Source organism: Platichthys flesus, chromosome 13 (assembly GCF_949316205.1).
Source record: "Platichthys flesus chromosome 13, fPlaFle2.1, whole genome shotgun sequence".
Lineage (NCBI taxonomy): Eukaryota > Metazoa > Chordata > Actinopteri > Pleuronectiformes > Pleuronectidae > Platichthys > Platichthys flesus.
The window spans coordinates 15,589,804-15,617,284 of NC_084957.1; the positions used below are offsets into that span (position 1 = coordinate 15,589,804).

Below are 27,481 nucleotides of genomic sequence, written 5' to 3' on the forward strand. Positions count from 1 at the left end.
TTGGTCATTTTGCTTAAGCATACAGCAAAAGCACTCAGAATACAAAATGGTTTGAAAATATGAATCTACACGCTTTGAGTTTCCGAGCAACATTGTAATTAAGTCCAATTTCACGCATCAGAGACACAAAATAAGGATTTTGCGTCTGTATTCTTTGTGCTTTAGCTTCATACAATTAGTAAAAGTAAAAACCATGAAGGCTTTTGTATCTTAGAGACGACAAGCCAAGTGTGGGCTGTGAATGCAACTGTATCATTTCTACAGCCCGCTGTCAGTGGAGCCATCACAGTGCAATGTACTAAATGTATACATGAATATGTAAATGTATTTATTGAGTTTTGTTCATATATAGATGCTAAATCCTTAGCATCCCATTTGGAAGACAGTAGCGGAGTGAAACTCTCCCAGCGCACCAGCCATCATACACAGACCTGTCCATCAAAACCTTGGTTGCCATGGAAACAACCTAGTTCCCAAGTAGCACAAGGCGGGTGCAGCAATATAATAGAGGAGCAGACAGAGCCGTGCCTGCCTGTGTATGTGTTGCTTTTAAAGCGACCACCCTCATCCTTGTCTTTTCCAGTTGGACAAAATAAGAACAGGGGGGAAAGGGAGAGTGTGACACAGCATCTGGCAACGGTACCCAGAATATACACAAATAGAAAACAACTTGAAATGTGTAATACAAACACAAGCCAGCTTAGTTAGGGGGGCCTTTTTTTCGTGAAAGTAAATCTCATGCCCCAGCCACATGACATCTCTTCCAGCGTTTCTCTGGAAACGATATCGTAGATTCAGAGAGGTTTAGACAAGGGTTTCAAGGAGCTCAAGATGACTTATCTTATCAAGAGCATGCAATCATTAAAGCTATTACAGCCAGCTTACATCAGGCTGATAACAGACACGTTATAAGCACAGACAGAAAATAAGAGGTGGACAAAGGAAGCGATAACGATGAAGCAATCTTCCTGAGTTGCAGTTAAAAATGGAATATTGATAGAGAAACACACAATAGGTTGTCATGGGACGACAGTAGAGTTTCTACAGAATTGCAGAAATGCTAATTCAAAGTCAAATCTTATCAGTGTGGGGACTGTTGTGGCCTCACACTGTCAGACATGTAGAAAGAAGACTAATTGCTGTGTGAGCTGTGAAGCCTGTGCAGGAGAAACTGAGGATAAAATAAATAGAGCAAAGCAAGTCTGATGCCCAGGAGACAAACCGAGAGAGAGAGAGAGAGAGAGAGAACTAAAAAGTGACATAAGGTTAGCTGATGGCATCCGCCGTCGCCGTATGCTGGGGCTGCAGGAGCGGGGCGGCCATCTCTCAGGAAGTGACAGGTACAGTGTGAAGAAGTCTCAGGGAAACCTCATGGGATCCAACACTGGTGTTAAAAACAGCAGCATGAATTAATGTAACTGCAAGTGACAGCAACTGGCAGGGTCTGAGCAGTGTGGCTCCACCGTAATAAAAATACGCTTCAATATATCAGAATTTACATTCAGTGATGTTTGCCTCTAACTGGCGGACTGAAATCATTCTTAAAAGGTCCCGATTCATAAGGAAAATCAATTATACTCGTCCTTTTCCACCCTCTATTTTGAAAATGTTGGCGAAAGTTAAGTGCTTCCACATTTTCAGGTCCTTTTGTAAGGACAAAGATTCAACTGAATATAAGAAAAATGTGTAAATATCTTAATTAATCAGTAATTAATTAGCCAAGTGCCTCAAATTTAAGTGACTGTCATTAAATAAAGCATAAGATAAGCCCCACAGGTCCTGGTCCAGGCTCTTGTCATCTCACGCTCAGACTACTGCAACTCCCTCCTGGCTGGTGTGCCCGCCAGTGCCATCCGACCTCTGCAGCTCATCGAGAATTCAGCAGCTCGGCCGCTCCTCTGCTCCCTTCACTGGTTACCAGTGCCATACCCGCATCAGCTTCAAGACACTAGTACTTACGTGCTGTGCTGTGAACGGAGCGAGCCCAGTCTACATCCAGGACGTGGTTAGAGCCTTACACCCCAGCCTGTCCACTTCGCTCCATTTATCATGTGTTTATTATTGTTACCATTCCAACAAAGGTCCAGAATGATGCTATGAGTCGGATCCGACAGTAGGGACAAGTGATGGTTGGGACCTCCCCTTCACTGCTTCTTCGCCAAATCTATAAGTGAGCCCATGTTGAAACACGGGAGGAAAATTGAGCCACATGCCAAACTGACCTTCCCCCCCCCCCCCAAAAGAATAGACATATCACGGGATGGAATAGAGGAGCAACACATGCAGAAGATGCTGATGTCGACTTGGAAAGCCGACAGAATATAGGAGTGGCTGATGATGTTGTTGATGTGCTGTAAACAATAACCCTGGAGTTTTTACGTCATGTTCTGCTTCATGCATGCTCTACCCAGGCACCACCTCTCACCGGTGGAAATGTTCCTGTTGTTTTGAATTTGTCTGATATGTGAAAGGCATATTTTTGTCATCTCTGAGCTCAAAAGTACGTCACAAAAGGTTGGATGCAGATGCAGCCTGACTGGTTGAATTACTTCAGGTAGCTGACTGCTGACTGCTGCAGGTTGGCTTACAGGAACAGCAGGCTTTTCTTTGGGCTTACATTTGAGCTGGGAAAGAAAATCTGGAGAAAAGGGTCTTAATGTGACATAATGGTGTTCATTGTGGAGTCCCTGGGGGTCTCTGTTACACGCAGACGTCATGTGGAGGTGTCAACAAACTAACAAAAACACTGAATACTGGATTTCTCCTCCGGGGTCGTCGAGTTCATTCAATTTTTGTTGAGCACAGGAAGAAACCTGGAAAAGAGCAAGTGTGTGGCTGCCACAACAAACCCATCATTCACTGTGCTTCCTAATGCACATGTAATATTTAGGTGGAACAAGTGTGGGAACGAACCAAGTGAAAAGCAGAAGACAGAGCAGACAGCCACTACGCCTAACTCACCTTTAGACTAATTTATTATTTTCCCTTCATCTGTTCCTGCATATTTAATAAGTGGCAGGGGCCATATCACAGTGATGTGTCCTATGCTGACATTTCCAATCTGTCTGCAGTATCTTTATCTATTCTCCTGCTGTGGTGCATTTTTCTAGTGTAGTGTAGTCTGGTACTCCTCTGAAGACTATATGAAAGGAGAACTGTCGACTAAAATATGAAATCAGCAGAGGCAGATGAAATGGTTGTTAGTGAGCGTGTATTTTTAGGTTTATACACTTCAATCTTTTTTTGGACTGTAAATTTGTCTGTAAGTATTTACTTTCAGTATTTTGTGTGAGTTGAATGACTTTGTGAGGTCTGGAGAAGTATAAGTGGTTCCTGTGGGCTCACTTGACTTTGATTTACAGGGAATGGTCCTGTTTTTTTTGTCCTCTCATAACTTATTTCTTATCCCTACCTTGTTTGATAATATTTTAATATTATGCCAATGTTAAGGAATTATAAAAAGAGTCAATAATAATGCAAGGAGACTCCATGACATTAAAGCTGTGATTTGTGGTTGGAAGGTGAGTTACTGAAGAAGAATGACCAGTGTCAGTGATGAAGTGGAGTGTAGGGAGAAACGTTAAACCTGTGTAGAATTGTCGGACTGTAAACAAGTCTTTGCCGGGATATCTGCTGTCTTCACCGGAAGCCCCAAATCATTGACTGTTGCCCCCAGAGGTTAATTTTGCATCAGACCCTAGCTAATGGACTCTGACATGTTAGTTAGTTGACTGTAAGTCTTTCCTGTGTTTTGATTTGTCCCCCCCCCCCCCCCCCGCTGTACCTGTTTGCAAATGATCTATATCGCTGTTCACCATAATCATGCATATTTTGTTGATTACGCACAGTGAGTACTCAATTCATCATGCTGATCTTGTTAGTTAAGACCCATGAAAACACAACCCTTCAACAATGTCCTAAAATACAATGGAGTGTGACAATCGTATTTCCAGCCCATTCACAGCCATTTACACCAGATGATTTGTCGTCTTTTTCCCGTGCACGCAGACCACAGAGACGAGCACATCAAGCATACAGGGCCATCAAATGGTCCATTGCCACCAGATTTAATTGTCTCTTTTGAATGTCTGCTTAGGGCATAGTTAGCCATGCTGTCAGTTCATTGCATCATGTGCTGTTTACTTATCACTCACGGTGTGTCAGGAATCAGGATGGAGTATAAACCTAATAAAATGCTCTCATGTCTCATCCTTCAATCTGTCAACCCCTCGTCAAACACCTCCACTTGCATTTTGTTGATATGAATGAGCCCATCAAATCAGCACGGCTTCATCTTGATGTGTTGACTCACATCATTCCTAAATCGGTCGAGATGCTGCGATCAAGGGAAACAGATGGCATGAAATAGCCGCGACACTGAAGCCTGGAAAAGCCCGAGCACATCAGCATATCGCCATGGAAACCGTCACGCTCCTGTGAGTTCCTAATGGTCACAATTAGTTGAGAGGGACAACAAAGTGGGTCGGACCGGAGAGCAGGCCAGATGTTCAGCTGTGGTTTTTTAGCTGTGGATGAAAGCTGTGACTGCCTTCTGTTATGAGTCCCGGTGATGATCACAAAGGAAGCGACAATGAGGGTCTTGCTGGTGGCAGTGTTTTGATTTTAAAAGAGCTGACAGAACATGCTCTCAGGAAACAGCAGAAAGGAAATGCGCCTCATCGGCCTTTTCCTAAGCATCGCCGAATGACCTTTATTCTGATAGATGGGAGGGTTAAGCTTTGAGTGTGCATAAAACTGAGAGAACATATTTTTGGTGGTGTGAGACGTGTCACTGAAGTCAGACGCTGTGTCTCAAATCATTAACTCACAGTACAGCACATTCTGTATACTCAAGCAGGCTGTGGTCCACTAACCGTGGATGACAATTACAAAATTTGACAATGGCTATAAAATAAACGTTTTGCCTTCTTGTGCGTCCTGCGACATAGAAATTGAATTGCTCGATGTCTTCGACTTTCACAGCCATGTGGTGACCGTTAGATGTGTGAAGAGTCAGTTTACACTCAAATGCTTTTGAAGCACTTTGACATACTTGTCATTGTGAACACATTTTCACACTTAAAACAGTGACTACCAAGTTGGAACACAGCAAGACTGTGTTTTTTTCAAAGAGAGGTAAAAGAAAACCTGGTGATTAACTAATTCCCAAGGTGATAACATAAAATGGCACTATATTTTCTAAGGCTCCTTAGGTCCTCATGTTTAAAGAAAACTAAAACTGAAATATGCATTAATTAACTCATATAGAAACATATTTTCTTTTTTATGTTAAACATCCAGACATTGTGTTAGGGCAAAATAACAGTGAGCATGTTTGTGTCTATAAAGAGCTACTAGCTAATATTTCTGCTCCTTATTTACATGTCTTACATGAATCATCAGTTTGGATCGTGGACCTTGATTGTGAATCGTGATCATGAGCGTGGATCTCATGTGTCTCTCTCTGAAGTTTCTACATTTTCCTCCTGGTTATTATGTTTTTTTGAGGTATTTTTTCCCTTACTCTTGTTGAGAGTTCAGTACAGAGGATGTTGCACCTTAATGCCCGATGAGGCAGAATGTGATTTGTGACTATGGGTCAAACAAATAAAATTGTACAGGATGCACTTTTATGCACAAACTAAAAACTCAGTATACGCTTCATCCACAGTCCACATGCACTCACTTTCTCACACCTGGTTACACACCTTTTTCTCATTGAGATATTCCTTTATCGCTCGTCCACTACAAAGCGCTGTAGTATAATGAAAAGTGGCTGACTGACACCTGGACACTGGTGATAAGCACCTGAATCCAGTGTTTCACAAAAGGATTGCTGAGCTGCTGGGGGAGGGGTGTCTGCTGAGACGACTGTAGGTGACCTTTCTGTGCAGAGGTCTTAGCATAATGCTCTCTGCTGTAAACCCACTTTCCACTTGCCCACTCACACTCACCACTTTTCGGTCACAGTCTGTGAGCACACCAATGAATTTGTGTGAGTCACCGTCCTCCACACACCCCGGTATTTAGCTGCACTTTGAAGAGAACAGCGTGTGTGCAATGGAGCCTGTGTCGCTGGCTGCATCATTTTGTGGCAACATTGTGAGGATCCGTGCAAATGCCCTGACTCATGCATGCTTGTTCGGTTCTTGGTGTGTGTGTCTTTGTGGTTGCATGGGAAAGAGCCAGTTTAAGACCGCCATTAGTGTTCCTGCTCTTTTCTCGGAGAGGCCATCCGAGCATCCTGCAGAGTTTCGTCTGTTAAAGAGGACGTTTCCACTGTAAACACCATCTACTGCAAGTTTTTCTTCCACTTGTTCACAGACTGCTTGTTAGATCTCTTTGTGTAGTGATTTATTATTCATTGGCACATTTGGCGTTGCAGCAGTAATTGCAGCATGCAGCAGCAGTGCCTGCATCTGATTGAGCACAAATGAATAAATAAATCGCGACCAGGGCGCTAGTTTAACAGGTGACATTTACTGATGAGGCAATTAAGAGAACAACGCACAAACACACAACCTGATTCCAGCATGGCACAATAACAGCAAAATCTCTGTCTCGCTTGCTCTGTCATGTGAGCAAACCTTAACAAGTATCCATTACACCGATTATTTGCTCCGTCCGAATGTCTGTGTATATTTACAAAATGTAATAATTCTTTATTAAAATGTCCAACAATGACTTGACCTATGTTATATAGTTTGTTGACCTTTGTACCTACATTATTCAAAAAGGTTCTCAAACCTAAAGTCTAAAAATCCCCAATTTTGTTCAAGGTAACAGGACGTTTCATTTTTCTACCTAATCTTTGGGTCCCTGTCACCCTATGAAGTTGAATCTGCATATCTGTTCATTACAGCTTACCTAGTCAAAAAAAACATAAAGTTTAATGTCCCCATATAACCCAGCCAGACACCTACGGCCCTCTGTTTCTGTGTATTTACAGAACTTTTTTTAATTTCCTAAGTGGCTGTGGAAAATTCCCCCTGTTAAATGATTCTGATGCTTTGGTAAACAACCGCTTCTTAATGGAATGCAACTGTTTTAACTCGATTTAATTGCATGCATGTTGGGAGTGTCACAGTGGATGTGTCGTGTGAACACATCATTTTTTTATCATTAGCTTTATCATTAATTCTTCTTTCATTCATTACTATCCTTCTTAGCACTCGGGATGATTCAATTATTTGTTTAAAGCAGTGGCTCGAAACACCGGGGTTTAATGTTCCTTCTAAGGTATCACAAGACGAATCTGATAGAGGCTTCATGTGATAAGAAAGTGAAAAAAATAAAAAGGTTGTGTTATTAACTTGTAATAATGTTACCCCTTCCTTCCTCTCTCCTTAAAGTGCAACCGTCTGAGAACCTCACTTTTTGATGCGCAAATCCTAGACATGTACAACCTTGTTTGCGAGTAAACTCTCCTTAATTAGGGCAGAAGCCCAAAAGTTTTTGAATCACAAGGTTTGAACCACTTAATGAATAACAAACTTGACATGACATTTTTTTCTAAAGACAAACGTACGAAATTCTGGCAAATACAATTTTTCGCATTCTAGTTTAGAGTTTTTTATCGAAACCACACTGATAATATGTTTTAAATATAAGGCTGCTGCCAGAAAATTTGCTCTCAGACATGCTATGAACGCCACAGCTCCGCCATGTCTTCTTTATAGGAACAAAACAAACAAACAAAAAGAAAAAAAATATCTCCAGGTGAAAAAAGCAGTGTCATGGAGGAAGAAGACCCTGACCAAGATGTCAAGAGAGTTTGTTCTGATAAGATCACTTGATCTACACAGCAGAGCTATTACGTCACTTCCTGTCTCTGTCTGCTGCTCGACCTTTCCCGAAAAGAATGTTGAGGATTGATGCTATTGTGAACAAGTCTGTGCAGAACACCTCCTGCCATGTCATCTGGTCATCTATAAAGGCAGATTGCTGGTAAACTCTGCAGCCATTTGTTTGGATTTTACCCGCAAGCCATGTCTGAACAGGGTTTAATGGCATGGGGGGCATTCATGTAACGTCCTGTTCCACCTGCAAGAGAGTGGTAGTTTGAAGATGTGGTGGGCATGGTGGGTTGGATCACAGATGTTGGAGGCCATGATATCCGGCCTGGATTGTCTCAACTTTCAGTAGTTGTGCCCCAAATCCTTCCTGGTGCAACTGGCATGCAAAGCTGTGGTGTACATGTACCTACATCAGGGTCTATAGTTTTGCTTATCTAATTTCACTAGAAGGTCCCACTTCCGCTTCCTTAGAAAGGGGTGATTCAGTTTTCAAGTTGAGTCAACCACATCCTGGTTAGCCTGTTAAAAACCTGATTTTTGGCAGCGCGACCGGCTGTTGGAGTCCCAGTCAGTGACGTTGGTGTTATCTTTGAACTTGATGAATGTGTTTTTTATGTCTACAAGAAGAAAGTCAAGGTCATGCAGGAGGAACTAGACTGAGAACCCACAATAGGCAGTTGATTGTAACTGGGACTAGTACGCAGTCCCCTTCTGACCTCATCAGTGTCACAGTCAATGTAAGGCAGCAGTGAAAAGGCCAAACTCAAGATTCTCTGTGAGTTGGTTTAACTCTGCTAACGAGAGTCTTGTAAGATGGCAACATTAACAATGAAGGTGGTCAGCCAGTTACAGATATGGGCAGTGCACAGCCTCGTATTCCTTGTCTACATTAGTAGAAACATGTTCTAACGTGTTGTCCCCTCAAGCTGATCTTCAAACACTCTGATAAAATCTGGGGAGAAGTGACCTGAGGTTTCACTGAATGAACTCCCCTGCTACAAATGAACTCCTCCAGGCTGGCAGCTCTGTTGTCAGCTAATAGTTATGTGTAGTATGTGTGTGTTCTGGATCTGCTGCAGTAGTTTGTGTTTTATATAGCCTTTAGCTTCCCCCACTCCTGCTTCCGAAGGCACTGCTGGTATCTTCCTTCCGGCATAATAGCCCAAACTGATCCTGGTGATGAGACGATCTCTCTTGATAAAGGCTTTCAGTCAAAACAGTGCTTGATTGTATGTAGTGCAGACTGTCAGATATCATTGTCGTGTCGTGATCAAACTAGCCTCTGTTCTGCTAGCCTCTGTGACTCACTGTATGTTCATTCAGCATTTCTTTATGTTCCTGGAGTTGACAAATTGCCGAGCACTAGTTGCTGTAGGAAACTGAAGCCTGTTTAATTTTCTGTCTAAAAACGTTGACAGGGTTCAGTTATCTCTCCTCTGCTGTCCGTACAGACATGTCATGTCTGACTCACTTCTTCTGTGAAGCCAGGATGTTTAACCCCTTGAATGTCAAAGGATGATGGGAAATGTTTTACTTAACTTTAGAAATACACTGTCACAAGCATGGGGCACTTTGTAAGACTTGTAGGCGTGTTTAAGCCTGTAACTGACTGAAATGGTTGAAGAACAGTAACCTTTTTATTTTGTACATTATTTCGGATTTTGCCCAAAAGGGAAAAACAATTATGTTGACCTGTTTTTAAAAAGAACTTCCAATCTAAACCTACGAAAACATCAATATAGTATACACTTATAAAAAGGCTCTGCTCCAAGGTTGTACTGTTAGTTAAAAGTGTAGTTAGAAAATGTCAGAGGGATTTTATGTGAGATTTCCTTACTTCTGGAAGAGAAGCAAGAGGTTCTGGTTTCACTTCAGCTGTGATTAAGGCTGGAAACAGGAGGAAACCGCCAGACTTACAGCTAATTAATCAATGCATTAAAGGCCAGTGCTCAAGATTTAGGTGAAAGGGATCTATTGGCAGAAATTTAATATAAAATAATGTAAGTGATTAGTTTGATAGTGTTTAATCATCTTAATTGTACTAAGTGTTGTTTTCTTACCATAGAATGGGCCCTATATATTTAAATACTTTATATACAGATCATTTGCGGGGCCCTCTCTATGTAGGCCACCGTGTTTTTTTTACAAAAGTCCAAACTGGACAAACAAAACAACCTTTTGAATTTTATAACAACTGAAGAATATGACATGTTCTCTTTCATGATTGAACGAGGAGGATGAGGTGAGGGGTATTCAGCTGCAACGTGCAAATTAAACACTAGTCTGCACTAAATCCTACATACTGGACCTTTAAGAAATATTTTATTCAAAACAACATTGTATAGTTTGCTTATTGTCATTTGTTTGCTTGTTTTAAATTGTTCTCTTTGTAAGCACTTTGTAACTGCTGTGTTAAAATGCTGCTATATAAATACAGGTATTATTATTACTATTATTATTATATTATTATTGTCTGGTCATAATACAGGCTACATGCCTTTCCCTCGTTCCTCTGCTCTGTAGCTGACATATCTACTTCTGTCGGGAAGGAATCAATACTAATATTCATCCACCTTCCTTCCTTTCTTCCTTCCTCCCATCCTTCCCATCAGGCCCAGTAAGCTACCTTGGTTTCTCACTCTGAAAAAAAGTATTAAAAAATATCGGGTCCTCACTGACTCCGCCCCTCAGATTTCAGATGTGGATGTTAGAGGGGGGCTAGCAACAATGTGACAGACAACACACACACACACACACACACACACACACACACACACACAGCTCCGACCAGTGGATCATATCTTCACAGAGAACAGAGCGAGCCGAGGCGGACCAAACCAGGGCTGCATGCTCGCTCTGCAACCAGGCGAACCGGAGCTAAACATGCATCGACGGGCAGCAGCCGAGGAGCGACACCGATTCTAGGTAAGGCTTTGTTCGCTCTCCCGCAGCATTTCCACTCAGATCTGCATGTTCTCCGGAGCGCTTCGTGCAGCACAGGCGGGAGGACGTGCGTGCACGAATGCACAAAACGACTCGGTGTTTGAAGGATGTTTTTTTTTCCCCCCATCACCATCTTACCCTGCTGATGAGACAATGTGACAGGAAAACAACAATATTTTGTCTTTACGGGATCACCGTGTCCATCAGAGGGAGCTCGGCAGATCATTGAGAGTACGCGCGGTTCTGCAAGGTTTGCACCCAAAAAAAAAAAACATGGGTTTAACCAACGTGAAGGGGCGATGGTGCCACATGGAGCAGAGTTCACGGCTCGGCTGCAGCATGCCATTGAGTAGCTTGCGAGGAAACCAGGTTTCTGCTCACTGAGGAGTTCGTTGACAGCGAGAACAGTGGAAACAGGCCTGCACGCTGCTCCACAACTTGAGGAGAAGATGCAGAGGTGTATTGTTCCCCTGACCCTTCTGTGTTTGGCTCCATGCACATGGTGAAGCAGGGAAACAGGAACCACAGATTGAAAGAAAACAGCCTCCAAGGCAATCAATCAATCAATCAATCAATCAATCAGTCAATCAAACACAATAATATGATTTGAGCCTTAAATTCCTGTAACCCATCATTTTGGTTTTTAATAGGGGATAATTTTAGAGTCCAGCTTTATTATCTGCTCCTGTGCTTGTAAAGTATATCACAGCCTTGCTGCCGTAATGTTGACACACTGCTCACAGAAATATGTTTATTTTGCAACACTGCACCTCTCATGCCTTCAGCCCTGCTTCAAAGATGGAGCAGGCGTTTTTTTTTTGGTTTGCAGCAGTTTGATTGGAAAGAGCCAGCTACAATCTCAGCTCCAACCCCTTTTGTGTTTTAAATTAAACACTAAGGTGTTACGTTCCCTATCACCTGGGCATCACACAATGGAGGAGAGTAAATGCTTTTAAAAGCAGAGAAGTGGATGAAAGTGTCAAGGGCAATTAAGTGTTTTCTTTTTCCATGGGGAGTGTGATGTCTTTTGAAGTGCAGCGAGTTGTCTCACATCAGCTCAGGGAAAGTGGAAGTTTGTCACTCCAGAGCTGTCTGGGATTTTTCTGGCAGACGTTGAGAGGAGGCTGAAACTCATTACAGTAAAGAGAACACACACACACACACACACGTATGCCTTCACACTTCTCTGTAGTCCACTTGATTCAAAGGCAGGTCTGTTCTCCTCTATTGTCTCCCCTGTGCAGGGAGCGTAAACAGCCGGGGAGGAAAATGGAAATCTTCTCTCTAGGTTAACATGACATTGCATCAGAAGAGTGTCATTTTTTTGTTTGTGTGCGGCTGGTGAATAATTTTGTGCCCACTGGTTTTCAGAGCTTCTCAGACGTTGTTGGGAGGATGGAAGTTGAATTTGGTGAACACTGTTGAAAGTATGCACTTTATACTAACTAAGAGTGAATAATTAAACATTGTCATCGCTATTAGTAAATAAATTATATGGGACAAAGTTTAACCAGTATAAACATTTATAATTGTAGAAACATTTACTTCTCAAGGATCATTTTATCCATAGTTCTTATCACACTGATGTTTGTTCAAGGTTGTTATTAGTTCAATCGATGTGTTAACTATGAGCGGAAACTTGATGACTGATAGCTGGGACTGACTCACTAATGCAGACGTTGGTATCGGCCGTACTTTGACAATGTGGCTCCATCTTCAGATCACTACTTCGCAGACCCTGGCTCCAAATGGCATCCAATGCACAAGATGGCAGCACCCGTATCCAGAATAATTGAGCTTCAACTTGCATGATACAGGGCATAAACCATTATTCCCAAAAATTATGAATCACTGGAATAATGCAAACCATCTCAAAGAATGGACCCCATGCAACAATCTCCGAAAACCACTATCTAGCAGAGGGCCTTGTTGTTATGCAGCTCGATATGTTGAGGATTTTGTTTGTTCTTGTTCAATTCTAATCCAACCATTATTATTGTCGAAATTGATACGATGTGGACAAATAAAACGGCAAAAATGGAGCACTGGACAGTCCATTACAGCTCCCCGCAAACAGTGTGAGAATTTTCATTCTCACTTTGATGCTCTCTTGTTCTAGTGCAAATAAACACGTCAGTGAGTCAGTGGGTTGAAAGCAACTGTGTGGAGGTTGATTTTCAGTTTTAAGCAGAACAGAATAGCAGTGAGGAAGTGCTGCTGTTCTAAAACCGCCGACTGATTTAATACGTAATTGCCAAAAGTGATGATGACCTCAGAACGGGGTGAAACCTAATGATTGACTGCTCACACCAGAGGACGTCCGAGAAGGAAGCGATTTGCGGAACGGAGTGTCATAAAGACACAGTTCAACATAAATCCCCATATTTAACGATTCCTCTATTAATTCAATTCCTGCGTTCGCATTTGTTGAAATGATACTGAACAAAATATGAAAATGTGCAGTTGCTCTCTGAAGTCTCACAGATCAATGTGATGGAGTGTTGCTATTTGGAGGATGAGTCCCTAATGTCTGTTCTATGTTGCAGTATGGGGTCCATTAGGAAGATCATTTAGTGTTGCCGGCTGATGTGTCATTTACGTGTGTGGAAATGAGAATGTATCTGAACCTGATCCTACAGCATTGGTAGTAGAGTGAAAATATATTAATAAAGAAGTTTTGCCTTGTGGACATATTTGCATGCACTATGAATGTCAATAAAGTACTGATGCACAGAATCAGAGGTTGATCTGTTCGTCAGCAACATAGTCAAACACGTCCGGAGATCCCTAAGCAATTGCATTGATTTTACCATAGGACGAAATTATGTCCTGATAAAAGTGCTTTAATTGTCAATTAAATTTTTTTGTTCTTGTTGTTGCATTGATTATTGTTAATGGCAAATGTTGGTCAGTTGTGTTGCGCTAAATACGTAATTGGTTTAACAAGTGAATAGTTGCTTGTTTATTTATCTAGCAGTTATGTTAGCATTCATTTGATTAAAGCCAAACCTATGTTTGCTAATATGAATACTTTTACTTAAACAATACACATTTTGGTTTATATTTTTAATTAAATTAGTTTTCTTAATTCTAGTTTCATAAACTGTATTTTGTTGTTTGTGTCCTTTCTAATTATAGTCTTTTATAATAAAATGCATCGTTAAATTTTAAACTATTAATTATAGTAATAATTTTCTAATTAATATATGAGCCATGATATGTTTGGTCATTACAATGGTGTCGGACTAAAAAAAACCTCCCCGAAAATTCATATCTTCTCTGGCTCAAAATTGTCATGTTTCTCGCCAGCTGGTGAATCCAAGTTGAATATTCACCCTCCTTTTGCTCTGTTTTGAGTCTCCACCTATTCCTTAGAATTTATATCTGGCTCTTACACGTTGAGTCGCTTCACTACGTTGAGCAGCTCGTCTCTAACAGTGCAGTGGGTCTTTTAGAGCCTTTAGAGGCCCCAGAAACAAAGCAATGAGATTGATTGAAAGTGAAGTCTGGAAGCAGACAGCAAGACAATGAGCTGAAACAAAGCTCTGTAAAGCTGTGGGGGGGCTGAATATTCAGGCAGTAGTTATCTGTAGGTTGTTAACCACAAACGTCACATTATCATAATTTAATGTGCAGCATCTCACATCTGCTCATCAAATTGCAGAAGTTTTCATTCGATTTTTGCTTCTTATTTAATCCTGAATTTTGCATATAATTTTACCGTTGTACAAATAAGGGGGGTAGAGTTTAATTTGTGTCTGTGCCAGACTGTACATGTCGAGCCACAGTGGAGGGACCGCATGAGGCCGAGCACTCTGGGAAAGGTAGAGGTGTAATTTCAGATGCACACTAACAGACCAGACCAGCAGTTATCTGAGCTCGGCCTTCAAACGCTGGAGCGCTGGAGTCATCTAGGCCAGCTGTGCCGCTCACTCCTGGCCGAGCGTGTGAGCGCTCCGAGGACGGGACCCTCCATGAGAAACACATGGACGTCCAGGGTAATTAGCTGTCTCCGCCAGATTGTAAACTTCCTGAGCGGAGACATGGCTCGGAGTCTTGTTTCTGTGCCTGGTGCTTTTCTCCCTTTGTTGTGTCTTCTTAAAAAGGGACATGGGACGTTTTGAGCAGCTTATTGTGGCATAGCTTTCCTAGTTGTGCTCATAGTCTGTGATGGTGGGCTTATGTCAGTCTGTGTTTAGACGTAAGTGACCAGAGTTCAGAGTGATTATAGAGAGGTTAAGCTGTCTGGAAATGGCTGCAGAGCTGTAGATTAGTGCGCATCTCTGTTGCATCTCTGCCAACAGCCAGCTTGTGAAATACGAATGGATCTTACCAGGTTTTTTTTTTTTTTATTCATTAATGCTGCATCTGTCAGTGTGCACTGAGGCTCTGTATATGTTAATCCAGCTCACAGTTTTCTTGAAAGTTTCCTTGCAAGAAACTGAAGTTGGCTCTGAATCCTCAGCAGGACACAGTCCAGTCTAAAGTCGATCTGATGAGCATTCTACAATGAAAGCATTGATGTGTCTTGTTCTTAGCTTGGTGTGTGGAGGGGGGGGGGGGCTGCTTACAATAAGCTCCGAAACATTCAGTGTAGGCAACTTACATTACCAAGGAAACCCTTACAGACTGCAGTGAGTGTGTGTGTGTGTCTGTGTGTCAGTTGATTTGTTTTCTTTTTGTGGGAGTTGGCTTGTCCACTCTGTTGGTGTCTGCGTGATTGCACAGAAAGTGCCGTCACAGTTGAGGTCCCCCTTGCTTAAAATCCTGGCATGTCAACACTGGGTCCTGCATGCATATGTAAGCTGCTTTCACACATGCACTGAACTCCAGATAATCTCCTGCAATTATCCGGAGAGGCCCTACCCAAGAATCGAAAAATCCCCCCCCCAGTTCTGGCCGCAGATTCTCCTGCTGCGTTCTTCAAATGTGAAAGGCAAACTCCAGGGAAGGGCCGGACCCCATAGAAGTCATTTCAGAATTCATTTCTGAAAATGGCTGTGGTTTTGTCACGGTTAGAAAAAGCAACGTTAAAAACTTTCTCGATCTGCTCAACCAAAACAAATCAAGTTGACACTGCACTTCCTTGGGTCCTATGCGATGCAGCTGCCGCATTTGATCGGATGAGCAGTTGTTGAGGGTCCACACCTTCAATCAGAATGCGTCTCCACATGTGTCTCAAGTGACCACTTGTCATCTGACCTCACTTCCCTGTTTCATATGCAAATAAATCATCATTGCTGTTTGCAACTGACTGAATGTGTTGCTGTTCCTCTCCAGCTGTGACAGATGGCCCTATTGTCGGTGTAGGTTTGTGTGTGCTCTGCAGTGAAAAAAATATTTTATTCATTTGAAATATGTGGGGTTATAAACTTTAATATATATATGGCGGTGGCCACAAATAAAGAAGTGTAAAACTATTTTGGGTTTATTGGCAAGCTGGAGGATATAATTTGGAGCAGGTGGTCCTTCAATGTGGCCCATGACACATTTGCATTAACAGAGTTAAAGATCAGATGTCAAGACCACCTCCAAACGTGGTATGAAGTGATCACATCTCAAATGTGTGATTAAAGCATCTTGGTTGTGTCCACACCTGAACTTGAAACTGTCTGATCGATCACCCAAGATGGATGTGGACGCCAGTTCTGAACTCGATCTGTATCTAGACCAGAGAAATGTTGTTGGTCTTTGCTGGTCGGAGTGGATTGAAGCTTCTTAAGCTGTATTTCTTTATTTCCTAGTTGTTAATGGGCATAAATCTATTATCTATATCAATCTATTCCCAGTTCAGAAAAAAATGAAGTGGCCGTGTCAGATCATACAGTCTGATGGATACAAGTGTTGTAACAGCCACTTGGCCTCAACAAGCAGTTCAACGAATAGTAAAATTAGCTTCAAGTGGACTTTCTTTACCTTCTCACATCAAAGTGTCTGTGCTCCCAGCTGTATTTATGGAGCATAATGTGAGGTGAAGAGCCTCATTTCCTTTACAGGACCTTGCAGGCTGTATTTGAGAAGCCTCTGCACTGTGAAAGCCTGTCATCAAGAACTGCTGTCCTGTGTGATTTATCACAATGCATGTGCTCACAGGGTCAGGAGGATTCAACTCTTCCTGGTCCTGTGTTTCTATCAGATGTCCTTTTACCTAAGGTGGAGGTCCTTTTTTTTAATGATACATTGGCACTGCTTTTAATTTTTGGCATTGAACAGCCCTTTGATGTCTGATTTCTGATTTTGAATAGCTGTCTCTTGTCCCTCATTCCCGCCGAATGAGTCAGAGACTTGTTTTCTCTCGAGTGCTGTGTCAGAGGTGCTGGTTTGAAATGAAACATGTCCTGAGTTTTGGTAATTACACGGTGCATGAACACTTCACATGGTGCTGTAATAGGTGAGAGAGTGGGGCTAATTGATAGTCCAGTGACCTTGGCCATGTCTGTCCCTCCTTCCAGACATGCTCTGAAGTGAGGACATCGTGCTTGTGAGAAAGCAGAAAGAAAATGTCCGGAATATTTGCAGCGAATAAATGTCCCAGGATGAAAAAGAGGTGCCATACATGTAGAAGACGCAGACAAAGAAGTGGTCTTTGAAAGATATAGAAATAAGAGAGCTTTTGGTGATCAGAACTGACACCAGTGTTGTTGTTGCTGTCAACAAAAAATATGATTCCCGCATCAAAATTCATATGACATGCCCTGCCTCCTGCAGGCTGTATCCAGGCGCAACCCCTCGTCTGAATTCTGAAAATTGCTTGTTGCTGTGAACGTGTCGAGCGATGTCTCACTGCTGTCTTTGTGCGTTAAAGGCAAATTCCATAAGGTTCGACCAGAGTTCAAGTCTGAAAACGGCTTGTGTATGTGTTTTCCAGTGGTCAGTTCAGTATTATTGTTTGGATGTCTGACCCTGTTGTGGGATCAGGTGTGAACTTTCTACAGCAGACGGACTGTGGCCGCGGTGTATGAGAGACTTCTACCTCCCTGCTCCCCTCGGCCATTACTGGATGTGGCCGCTTCTGTAGGACGAGATTAATGAGTGTCTAGGCACGTCTTTGCAAAAATAGACATTTTTTTGTTCTGCTGATACAATCAGTGCTGTGAAGGAGGATAGTGGGGGACAGGACAGACCTAATCTTCCTCAGCGGGATCAGTCTTTAATGGAGTTAGGACTTTCTGGTCTGACCTTGCTGCACCTGGTATTACAGCAGCATGGGACCATCCCCTCATGAGCCTGATCCCCCCCACCACCTACAGAGAAGTGCTTGTTTTTCTTTGATCCTTTCTCTGTGTGCGCGTGTGATGTTTTTTGGCAGCAATGGACACAAGTCTTGAAACTGACATGATACCAATCGAACAGTAGATACACCAAATCATGGAAATGCATAATAAAAGCTCTTCCAAAAACCAACTTAAAGCTGCTCTAATAAACCTTTTTGTGTTTGCTGTCGCTCAAACGAGGGTTCGTTGTGGAATGGGTCACTTGTCGTGTAGTTTGTTGCTAACCTTACCTAACCTGACGTGCCAGATGGTTTGTGGAACAGAACCATCTGGGAAGGCTTCGTTGGCAACTGTTTGGAACACGGCAGGAGCTTTCAAAGAAATACTTGGAAGGTGATTGGATGAACCATCTGTCTATCACGGTCTATCCTGTTTGCCAAAGGCACTTCTCAGAAGAGCAGAAACATCTTGCCTTCAGTGCCATTCTCTGTTCTTTGCTCTTCTTTCAATAAGCAAATACGTCCCAGTTCTGATGCTATTGCAACATCTATGCCGACGTATTTAGGAGCCACCAATGTTGGGAACACTTACAGGCCTAGATGTAAGAGACAACAGTCCTGAATGTTTTAAGAATAAGCCTGTTTGTGTGCAAGCTCAGGTTGGTGAAGAGGAGTGCTCTTAAGCTCACTGACTATTAAGTTCGAATTTAGGCTGCATATATGCTGACTGGCTACAGTCAGATGAAAGAAACACTCGAGAGGTGAAGAAGGGGAGAGTCTCCGACATGCATATGAGACACCGAGTTAAGAGCTGCACAGTTTGTCTGGTAGAGCAAAGTGCCCTGTGTCTTATATTCAATTAACTCTGAAATATCAAGTGAAAAATCTATAGAGGTACAGTTGGACTAAGATGAGTTGTGTCAACGCCTGACCACAATTGAGACGTGCAGATAGCTGCCGGTCGTTCCTCCGTCATAAGACACTGATCCGTCTGAACCACCGCGGTTCAGACACAATCTAAGGGCTGAAGACAAGAACAGAAAAAAATATAACTTCCTTTTCATTCTACTTGTGGTTAGAATGTGCACTTTTACTTTTGGTTTCAAACCTGGTCTGTACTTAGCTGTGCATCTACATGCGTGCATGTACTTATGCGATTGCATGCCCTTGTGTAGGTGATTGGCAGGCGTTCGGATCTCTGGAACGAGCTGTACTGCCTGCAGTTTGTTCTCAGCCCAACATGCTAGGTGCCAGTGGTGAGGAGGTGGTCGAGTTACTGCTGGTAGTAAGTCACATTTCCACACAAAGACTGGCAGGCAAACAGTAGTACAGTATCTGCACCCTCACACTTTCGTTCACATTGACAGCGATGCAGAAGTGGATGCGTTATTTATTATATCAGTTGTCGGTATGGAATAATAATTAAATGACCGACTTAAGGACGAACGTTCAGAGACACAAATGTGGTCAGTGGAGCGGTGTCTGCGTTTACATCTGCATGCACAGCAGCACAGCAGAATGTAGGTCAGAGAATAAGGCAGATGTGGGGGAAGGAGAGAAGGTGAGCCTTGGAAGTGAGGGGAATAGGAAGCCTTTCATTATGTCATGTTGGAGCAGAGGCAGGATTAGGGCAGGAGATATAGTTTTCCCAATTTGTTCTCTGGCGCTCAGAAAGAGTGACCTTTGGGTTCTTGGTCACCTCTCTTAACAAAGCCCCTCAATAACGATCTTTGGCTGTGTGGTCTGATTGCGTATGTCAAAGCAAAATTGCTGTTTTTTATATTCTAATTAGGGCTGTGAAATGAATAAAAATTTTAGACAAATTAATCACAGGTTTCTATGGACTTATCATGATTAATCACATTACCGATTTTCTCTGTATATTTTTGTGAGAACAAAAAGATTTATGACAAAAGACAGATATATACATTTAACATGTTTTCTTTTTTATTCATAAATAAACAATACAATGGTGCTGCATCTCGGCAGTTCTTTAGCAGTTCTCTTTGCTATTCCATATGGAACATTCATCCTAAACAGAATTTGGGCTTCTTAGCCATCGTATGGTTGAATAAAACTTTTTTCTTTTCTTTTTAAATCAAACAGAAATTATTTGGGCTTCTTAGCCATTCTTTTTATAGGATGGTTGAAAATGTTTCTATTTTTTGTCAAACAACCATTCACCACACCATGGCACAATCTAATGCCTTTAAAGGTCCTCTTAGCTAGTCTTCCTTTAGCCAGTTGGTAAGGCAAACTAAACTCACATTCTATGACAGTAAAGCTGACCGCTTCTTTTAGACAATGTGTCCTGCGAGTGAGTCTGGTTTGGCGCATTGCACTTGAACGCCCCTCGCCGACCAACGCATGCTGTACGTTGAGGTGGTACTTTAAGCGGCTTTGCTACAGTGAAACAATAACGTCTTCCCGCAGAGTGTGCATATCACCTTGGTTTTATTGAATGTTCGATCTTTGTTTTTTTGGAACACGATCGTTCCATCCAGAAGGTTCTCTGGTTCATCAGTTCATCAGAGCAGCTGCCGTCTGACTGCATTAGAGCGGCGACTATTGCAGAATGGGCGAAAATGTGGGTTTATTGGAAGGTCCTTCTGCGCATGCGTTAAATGCGTTAAAACGCGTTAATCTTGTAAATTAATCATAACGCGTTAACGAGTTATTTGTCACAGCTCTAATTTGAATCAATCTTTTTTAACTATATCTTGTAATTGTGAGATATTGGGTGGAGATTGATAGGGAAAAATTACATCTTTTCATTTTAACCAAAGGCTGCATCATAATGGCATAGAATAAAAGTTAAAGTATATTAATAGTGTGTTGCATATTACTGGTTGCAATTTGGAGGGGGAGAGTATAACCCAGATTATAGCCCATAGAATTTAGAGATGTCCCCTAAACACCTCACGTTCAGGCTATTGATAGCTTGGCAGAGAGGGGTTATGCAACATAACATCAAACTATAATGATATAACTGGAATTGTCTCATCCCATATCTTGTTTGAATTTGTATTCAAATTCAAACATTATAAAGTAAATCTTTATAATGCTTTAATGCCCAGCCCTTTCATCAGCTCCGTCCTTGCGTAATAACCTGATACTTTTGTAAAAGTTATTAGTTATTATTAGCAATGACAGACCTTAAACACAGAGCACTGGATGAAACTGTTTAACTTGATTGTTTTTCACAGCAAGACTCTGCTTTATATGAGCTCGGGCTTCCAGTCGTTCAGTCGACTGGCTTTTCTTCACAGCTGCACTGTGGAGTTTCAAGATGTGATGAATTGCAGCGAGCCCTCCGGAAAGCGCAGACACTTCACTGTATAATTACACATGTGAATGCAACTGCTCACACAATTTCATTGCTATGATTTACACATGTTTCATAAATGCCTCATATGCATGATAGATGCTAGCTTAGAAGAAAGGGGCTAGGGAACATGATAGTTCGTAACTATGACATGAACGGTTTACTCTCATCCTGTGTCTCGACTGAAAATAAATAATACCTTTTTAAAAAATGCTTCCCAGCCCTGTCCATATTGTCCATCTTATGGATTTTGACTCTACAAAATTAGCAGCGATGACAAAAATTCTACTTGATTGTTTTTCACTGCAAGACTCTGCTTTATATGACCTTATCTGGTTTAGTCGACCGGCTTTATACTTAACAGCTGCGCTATTGAGTTTAAAGGTGTGATGAAGTGCAGCGAATGCCGGCTGTATAATTGCACATGGTGAAGTTTGCACAGTAATAACCTAATTTCCTCTGGGGGCTCCAGCAGAGTGGACCTGCTGCAGGGGCTTCATTTAATGAACAGTTAGTCTGCACATATGCCTTTTAGTTTGAGCTCAGATTTCTCTCTGCAGCTCAGGACTTCAGGTGATGATTGTGATGCTGCTTCTTTGCTCTTGTCTCATGTAACCACTCAAGCTATTGGCTCTAGATATGATATATGAGAATGTACATGTGGTGCGTGTTGTACAGTGAAATATTATACCTTGCATTTGCTGTGTTTGGCAGGTTCATATTGCAGTTACAAAAATGGATCAATATCTGTATCAGCCTCTGCATTAAGCACAGTTTTGTGACTGGAAACATCAGAACTCTATAAACATGACATGACAGTAATACTGTCGATAAGATTATTTGTATTGGTACAAATCTTAAGACTGTGGCAGTTAAAATGGTGAAATGAATTATTGCTCAGCTGCCTCACAGGTTTACACCTTGATGTCTTGTCTTGAGATTAATTTACGATCTCCGGTACAAAACCTCCGCGTTAGAACAACTTTTTATTCAAACCTCTGTATAAGAAAGATTTTAAATGGAATTTGCTCATTTGAAGTGGAATGGGTCAGATTCCATTTGTGGAGCGTAAACTCAACCCTTAGTTGATTTTTATTGGAAGATGCGAAAATAATAGATTAGAACAGGTTAAGAACTCCAGCCAGTTAATTGTTAGAATTCAGGAACAATCTTTATTTTTTGAGGCTTTCGTTTCCCCCAAAGTCAGAAATTACACTTGAGAAGCCACATGCAGTTTCATAATGGAGCCAACTGGGCTCATTATTTATATTTATATTATATTACATGAATTAATTAAGTTGCTCTTAAATATGGAGGGAAAGGATACTGCAGTTGTTTTCTCAAGCCTGCTGCTCAAATAAAACCTTTAAAGTTAGACCTATATTTGGGGGAAAGTACCATAAACGCAGTATAATTCAGAAGACGTTGCTCAAAATGCATGGAAGAAGTCAACATTGTCTTTTTTTAAATATGAATTACCCATTTATTAGTTTGTTTGGAATGATTGTGTGCTACTTCTGTGGATGATACTCTCTTGAGTCTGTATGTTTGAGCAGTCGAAAAGGGTCACACTCAAAATCTTTTTTCATCAATGTTTGAATGCAGCCACTCCCAATTCCAACACTGGTAAACTTTGGGGGTTAGCAGGTTTTGATGGACACAACACACGCTTTGATTTCGAACATACTTGTTTTCTGAGTTGCAGTATGTTCTCATGAGTGGTTTTAACCAATAAAAAGCACTTCGCCCAAGCTAGAGCTCATAAATAACTGGGCCCCAGTAGTGAAAATACAAACACCCACCCGACACCCACCTCTGTTTCAGGCTACATCCTGTTTCTAATTGTGGCACCTCATGTTAGACCTCGCTGGCAAATCTCCTCATACATGGATCTTGTTCTGCTTTTGCAATTTCACCATGTTCTCCTCTCATGATCCTGGGAGACTTGGCCTGGAAGTTCACAGTGAATTCAGCGATCCAAAATTGACTGATGTAATGCTTGGAATCCCTAATTTTATCAGCCAATGCTGGCTTATCACAGATACATCAGTAAAGACATCTGCTTTTTCTTATACATGTTGACCAGGCATGTTCACGATACAATGCTGCACACAATAAGCCAGTAGTGAAGGCAATATTTGTTGTATTCTTTGTTTGTGGATGTTTTTACTGTCAATTCTCATATTGACCCCCAAACATCTATGATTTGATTTGAGTAGTTGCCATTTCTCATGAAGTATATGTTTTAGTTACTGAGAGCGTTTTCACACCTTTAAAGTCTGTGTTTAGATATGCTTGATGCTGATTGGTTTGAGGACAGGCGTGTGTCTGATGTCGCCCTGTTGGCAGTTCGCTGGGTACCAATCTTTGAATGAAGAAAATGAAGTTTTTGATTTGGTTAATTTGGTTGCCACTGTATCATCGTTGTGTGCAGACGAAGGAACATGGGTTCTTACATGACCTGTTTCAGTCCGAAGCTCAATGGCGAAGTCGTTTAACAGGCAGTGTGAGACAAATAGAAGCTGTTCTCATGCAAAGTGACTCGAGTGGAGTCCCAGGATCAAATTATAGAGCTGGAAATCGTCAAAAAACGGTGTCCTTTAATCTCTATTAGCATAGCCCGATTCTGCCCACTTATTGTAATTTACGTCTATTTTCTGCTTAAATAGAGGCAAGTATGGGGAACATGTTCCAGTGAGCTAACTTCTACATTTAAGGTCTGCATATCTCCTCCTATCACTTTCCAATACCAAAGCCAGAATCGGTATTTTCGACAAAATCCTCTGTTTGCTTATTTGAGAATATTTATCAAGACCCCCTCGACCCCGGATCCTCAGCACTCTCAGGTAAAGTGGACTTAACCATTTTCAGAGGGATGCTTTGCAGCTGTACTCTTGTGACAGCTGGCAGAATTCACCTGGCAGTAAAATAGTGAGAGTTCAGTACAGTCACCTCCGGCATTGCCTGTACTATAGACACAATGATAATCTTACAGCAGGGAGCAGCAGGGCATGCTGGGTCTCAAAGAATGGGGCTTTTCAAAAAGGAAAATATCTTTAAATATACTGTGGTGGAAATTTATCTCGAGATGTGAAATAAAGAGTATCTCAGACCGGAGTTGCCATTTGAGTTTTTAATAGTAAGCTCTGCAGAGGTTACACAGTAAGCACGGGTGCTCTCAGTGGAACTCCCCCAAAGTTAAAAAAGCAGAGTGTTGTACACAGTGGTGTTTCAGGAAGCATAGCATGAAAAAGACAGGTCACCTCTCTGTACACACTGTTTGTGGTAACTTGGTAAACAGACAAACAGACAAACATCTGCTGTTGCTTCTGTTGCTGTTGAACCCTTCCTCTTTTCTGGTTTTATTGTGGTTTTTAATAGCGGGGGTTGGCTTAGATCCAGTGTTGTTATCGTCAAGTTCCTTTTATTACAAGAAAGAATTATTCAAGGAACTTAATCTGCACTCTGTAAATGTTCACTGAATCAGAGGTTTTTGTTTTTCCTGAACTCTATACTTAAGATTAATTTGACTTAATGATAAAACATGGATAGTGAACGACAGGCTACTTGATTCCTCTTCCATTGTACTCTCTTAAAATTATAACATAACTTTTATCGTAAAAGTGTGATTTAGTTCACGAAATCTCCGATTCATTTAGCTAAGTATCGCTAATACTCCCTAGTACAATACACTGTGGGGTATTCTATTGTTGTCCACCCACTTTATATTGGCACAGGTAGACTAAATTTAGATGTGGAATAGGGTTGGGGTTAGGTGTGTGTCACAGCTTTTTCACCTGGAGACATGTATTCTTTACATTTTTTAAAGAAGTTGTTCTTCTGTTAGAAGTGTCATCAGCCCCCCCACCCCCCCACCCCCCCACTCGCTTAATGCGATTCCAGTGGGGGATTCTCTTGCAGTGTTCACACATCGGAATCTCCTGGCTTTTTGCGGAATTTATACTAGGGTGCGAGATGAGAAAGTCTGCAGATAATTCGGAGGCTCTCACTCGGACATTTGTGTTCAAACATGCACCTCCTGCGGAGAAACTCACCATTTCCTACATATAAACAGCGCAGTGTCTTATTGGGACTATTGTTTAAATTATGTTTCATAAGGATTATTGATGTCTATATAAACGTATTCAGTCAGGGAGTCTGGAGAACACAGATTCCATTTCGCTAGACTGTAAGTGGATCAGAGAACGAGCCCAAATCTCATAATCTCATTCCAAGCAGTTTTATGTATCTGTTTCCTGATACATAAACTGTCAAAGATGATCAAGCTCTGAACCCTTTGCCTGAAATGGTCTACACTTATTGTGCTTGCCAAATCACTAGTTGAGTCGAGTTTAGAGTGAAATTACAGGCATCACCATGCCTTGTACCAGGTATTTGGCCCGACCACATGTAGCCTGGAACAAAACGCCCCCCTCCCATACCTACTCCTCCAGTGCAGACGTCACATTAGGAACAGAAAAGTGTAGATCTTTGTCTTCACTAAGCCTTGCATTGTTGTGATTAAGATCATTACTTTCATCATCCTGTCACCAATCTTGCTGTGAGCTGCGGGGGATGTAGCTGCTGCTACTCAGAAACCGACCAGTCGATGTAAACGAAGTTGTAAACACTACAAATGTTGTATTTTATGGTCACCAGAATTAAATGTGGATTGATCAATGTAGTTCGTCAACGTTGTTTTACAGCAAAAATGTCAAATAATCCCTCTAGCAACATTTCTTTTCTAAGTTTTAAATAATGGAGCATAAACATTGTTTCACTATCCCATATTCACTTGGATTTAGTAATTTAGTTTTGGTCTTTAAAAATACAGGTGCTTTTTATTCAGTCAGGCTCCTTCTTGTTCATCACCGCCTCCTGCTCTCTCCCACTAAGTCGTTTAGTCGTCCTTCGCTGTCTGGCAGGCGCAACGTTTCTATGTTTCTTTTTTTGTACCGATTTCATTGTGTGTGTAGAACCTCACAAGACTGGCTCTGTCCTCCACCCCCGCCTCTCCATCTGTGCCACACATTTATGTTGTTTCATTGCAGTTACTGAAGCACACATCCTGATTGGTGCCAGGTGAGGCAAGCTAACACACACAAACACACGCACGCACACACACACACACACACACACATACACACACACACACACACACATGCACGCACGCCACCCCTCAGGGCACACACACATGTTCTGGGGTGTGTGTGTGACACTCTGCAGTGGGTTTTCTTTGGAGTAGTGGTGCATATAGATGACATTTGCTTTTTTAAAACGCTGTGTTTTCCTGCTCATCTTCATTGATTGTGTGTGTGTGTGCGTGTGTGTGTGTGTTTATGTGTGTGTCAGACATGCTGTTATTATTTCCAGGTGGTAAATGGCATATTTTTTCCACAAAGTAACGTTGAACCTCAGTGTTGTAGACATGTCGAAACTGCTACCCGGGGGATTAGTGTCCATCACATAGCCCACCTCTCAGCCCGGAGGCAAGAACCGCCACAAGTTTACCAAAAGTAATCAGATGTGTGTTTGTGCAGATGTGCGAGCGTGTTTTTTTCCCACACTGTCTCTTCTCCCTCTGGCCCAGTTGCCTCATACTGTTCTCCTCCTGCTTGACCAGGGTCAGGGGATGAGCTTTGGCCTCCTGTGTGGCCTCTGGGAGAGAGAGGCCTGGGTGTTTTTAAGTTTTCATGGAGACATGGGGGAAAGCGGAGGGCTTCTGAGATCACCTCGGCTACTCCCTGCAGGACTCGGCAGCTACACACACAGGAAGCTGAAATAAGGACTAGAAGAGGCTTAACACTCTGCATCGATTTATTTTTCTCTCAAGAGAAAATCCTCCATGTTAAGAGCCAAAAATTCATAATTACACGTGGATGAGAGGGTTTTATTCCTCTAATGTGAGGCTATTTAATGCTTCATTTGTTCACCTTGATTGCTGTGAATTTCGCTCTGGAAGATGTCAGTGAGCCTGACTTGTTGAGCACTGGATTATTATCAAAGCTGCAGGAAAAAAACAAGTCGGGCTGATAATGATTTGATAGTGTTGTACTTAATTATTGTGGCACAGCAACAACTCGACTAAGCTACTCGGTGCGTCTCAGTGGAGCAGTGGTTGTTGTTGTGGTGACAGCTACGTAGAACTGGAGATTAGAAAATTAGAAACAAATAACGAAATACATGCTTGAATACCTGATGAAA

General features: G+C 41.9%; 1 protein-coding gene across 1 annotated transcript in view; it reads left to right on the forward strand.

Annotated features, from left to right (window-relative positions):
• The first annotated feature begins 10,556 nt into the window (after positions 1–10,556).
• The window catches only part of st6gal2a (ST6 beta-galactosamide alpha-2,6-sialyltranferase 2a), a 47,516-nt gene continuing 30,591 nt past the window's right edge, over positions 10,557–27,481 (forward strand). The window contains exon 1 of the mRNA XM_062403064.1: positions 10,557–10,721. The gene's annotated coding sequence lies outside the window, so the exon portion shown is untranslated. The remainder of the gene's footprint in view (positions 10,722–27,481) is intronic.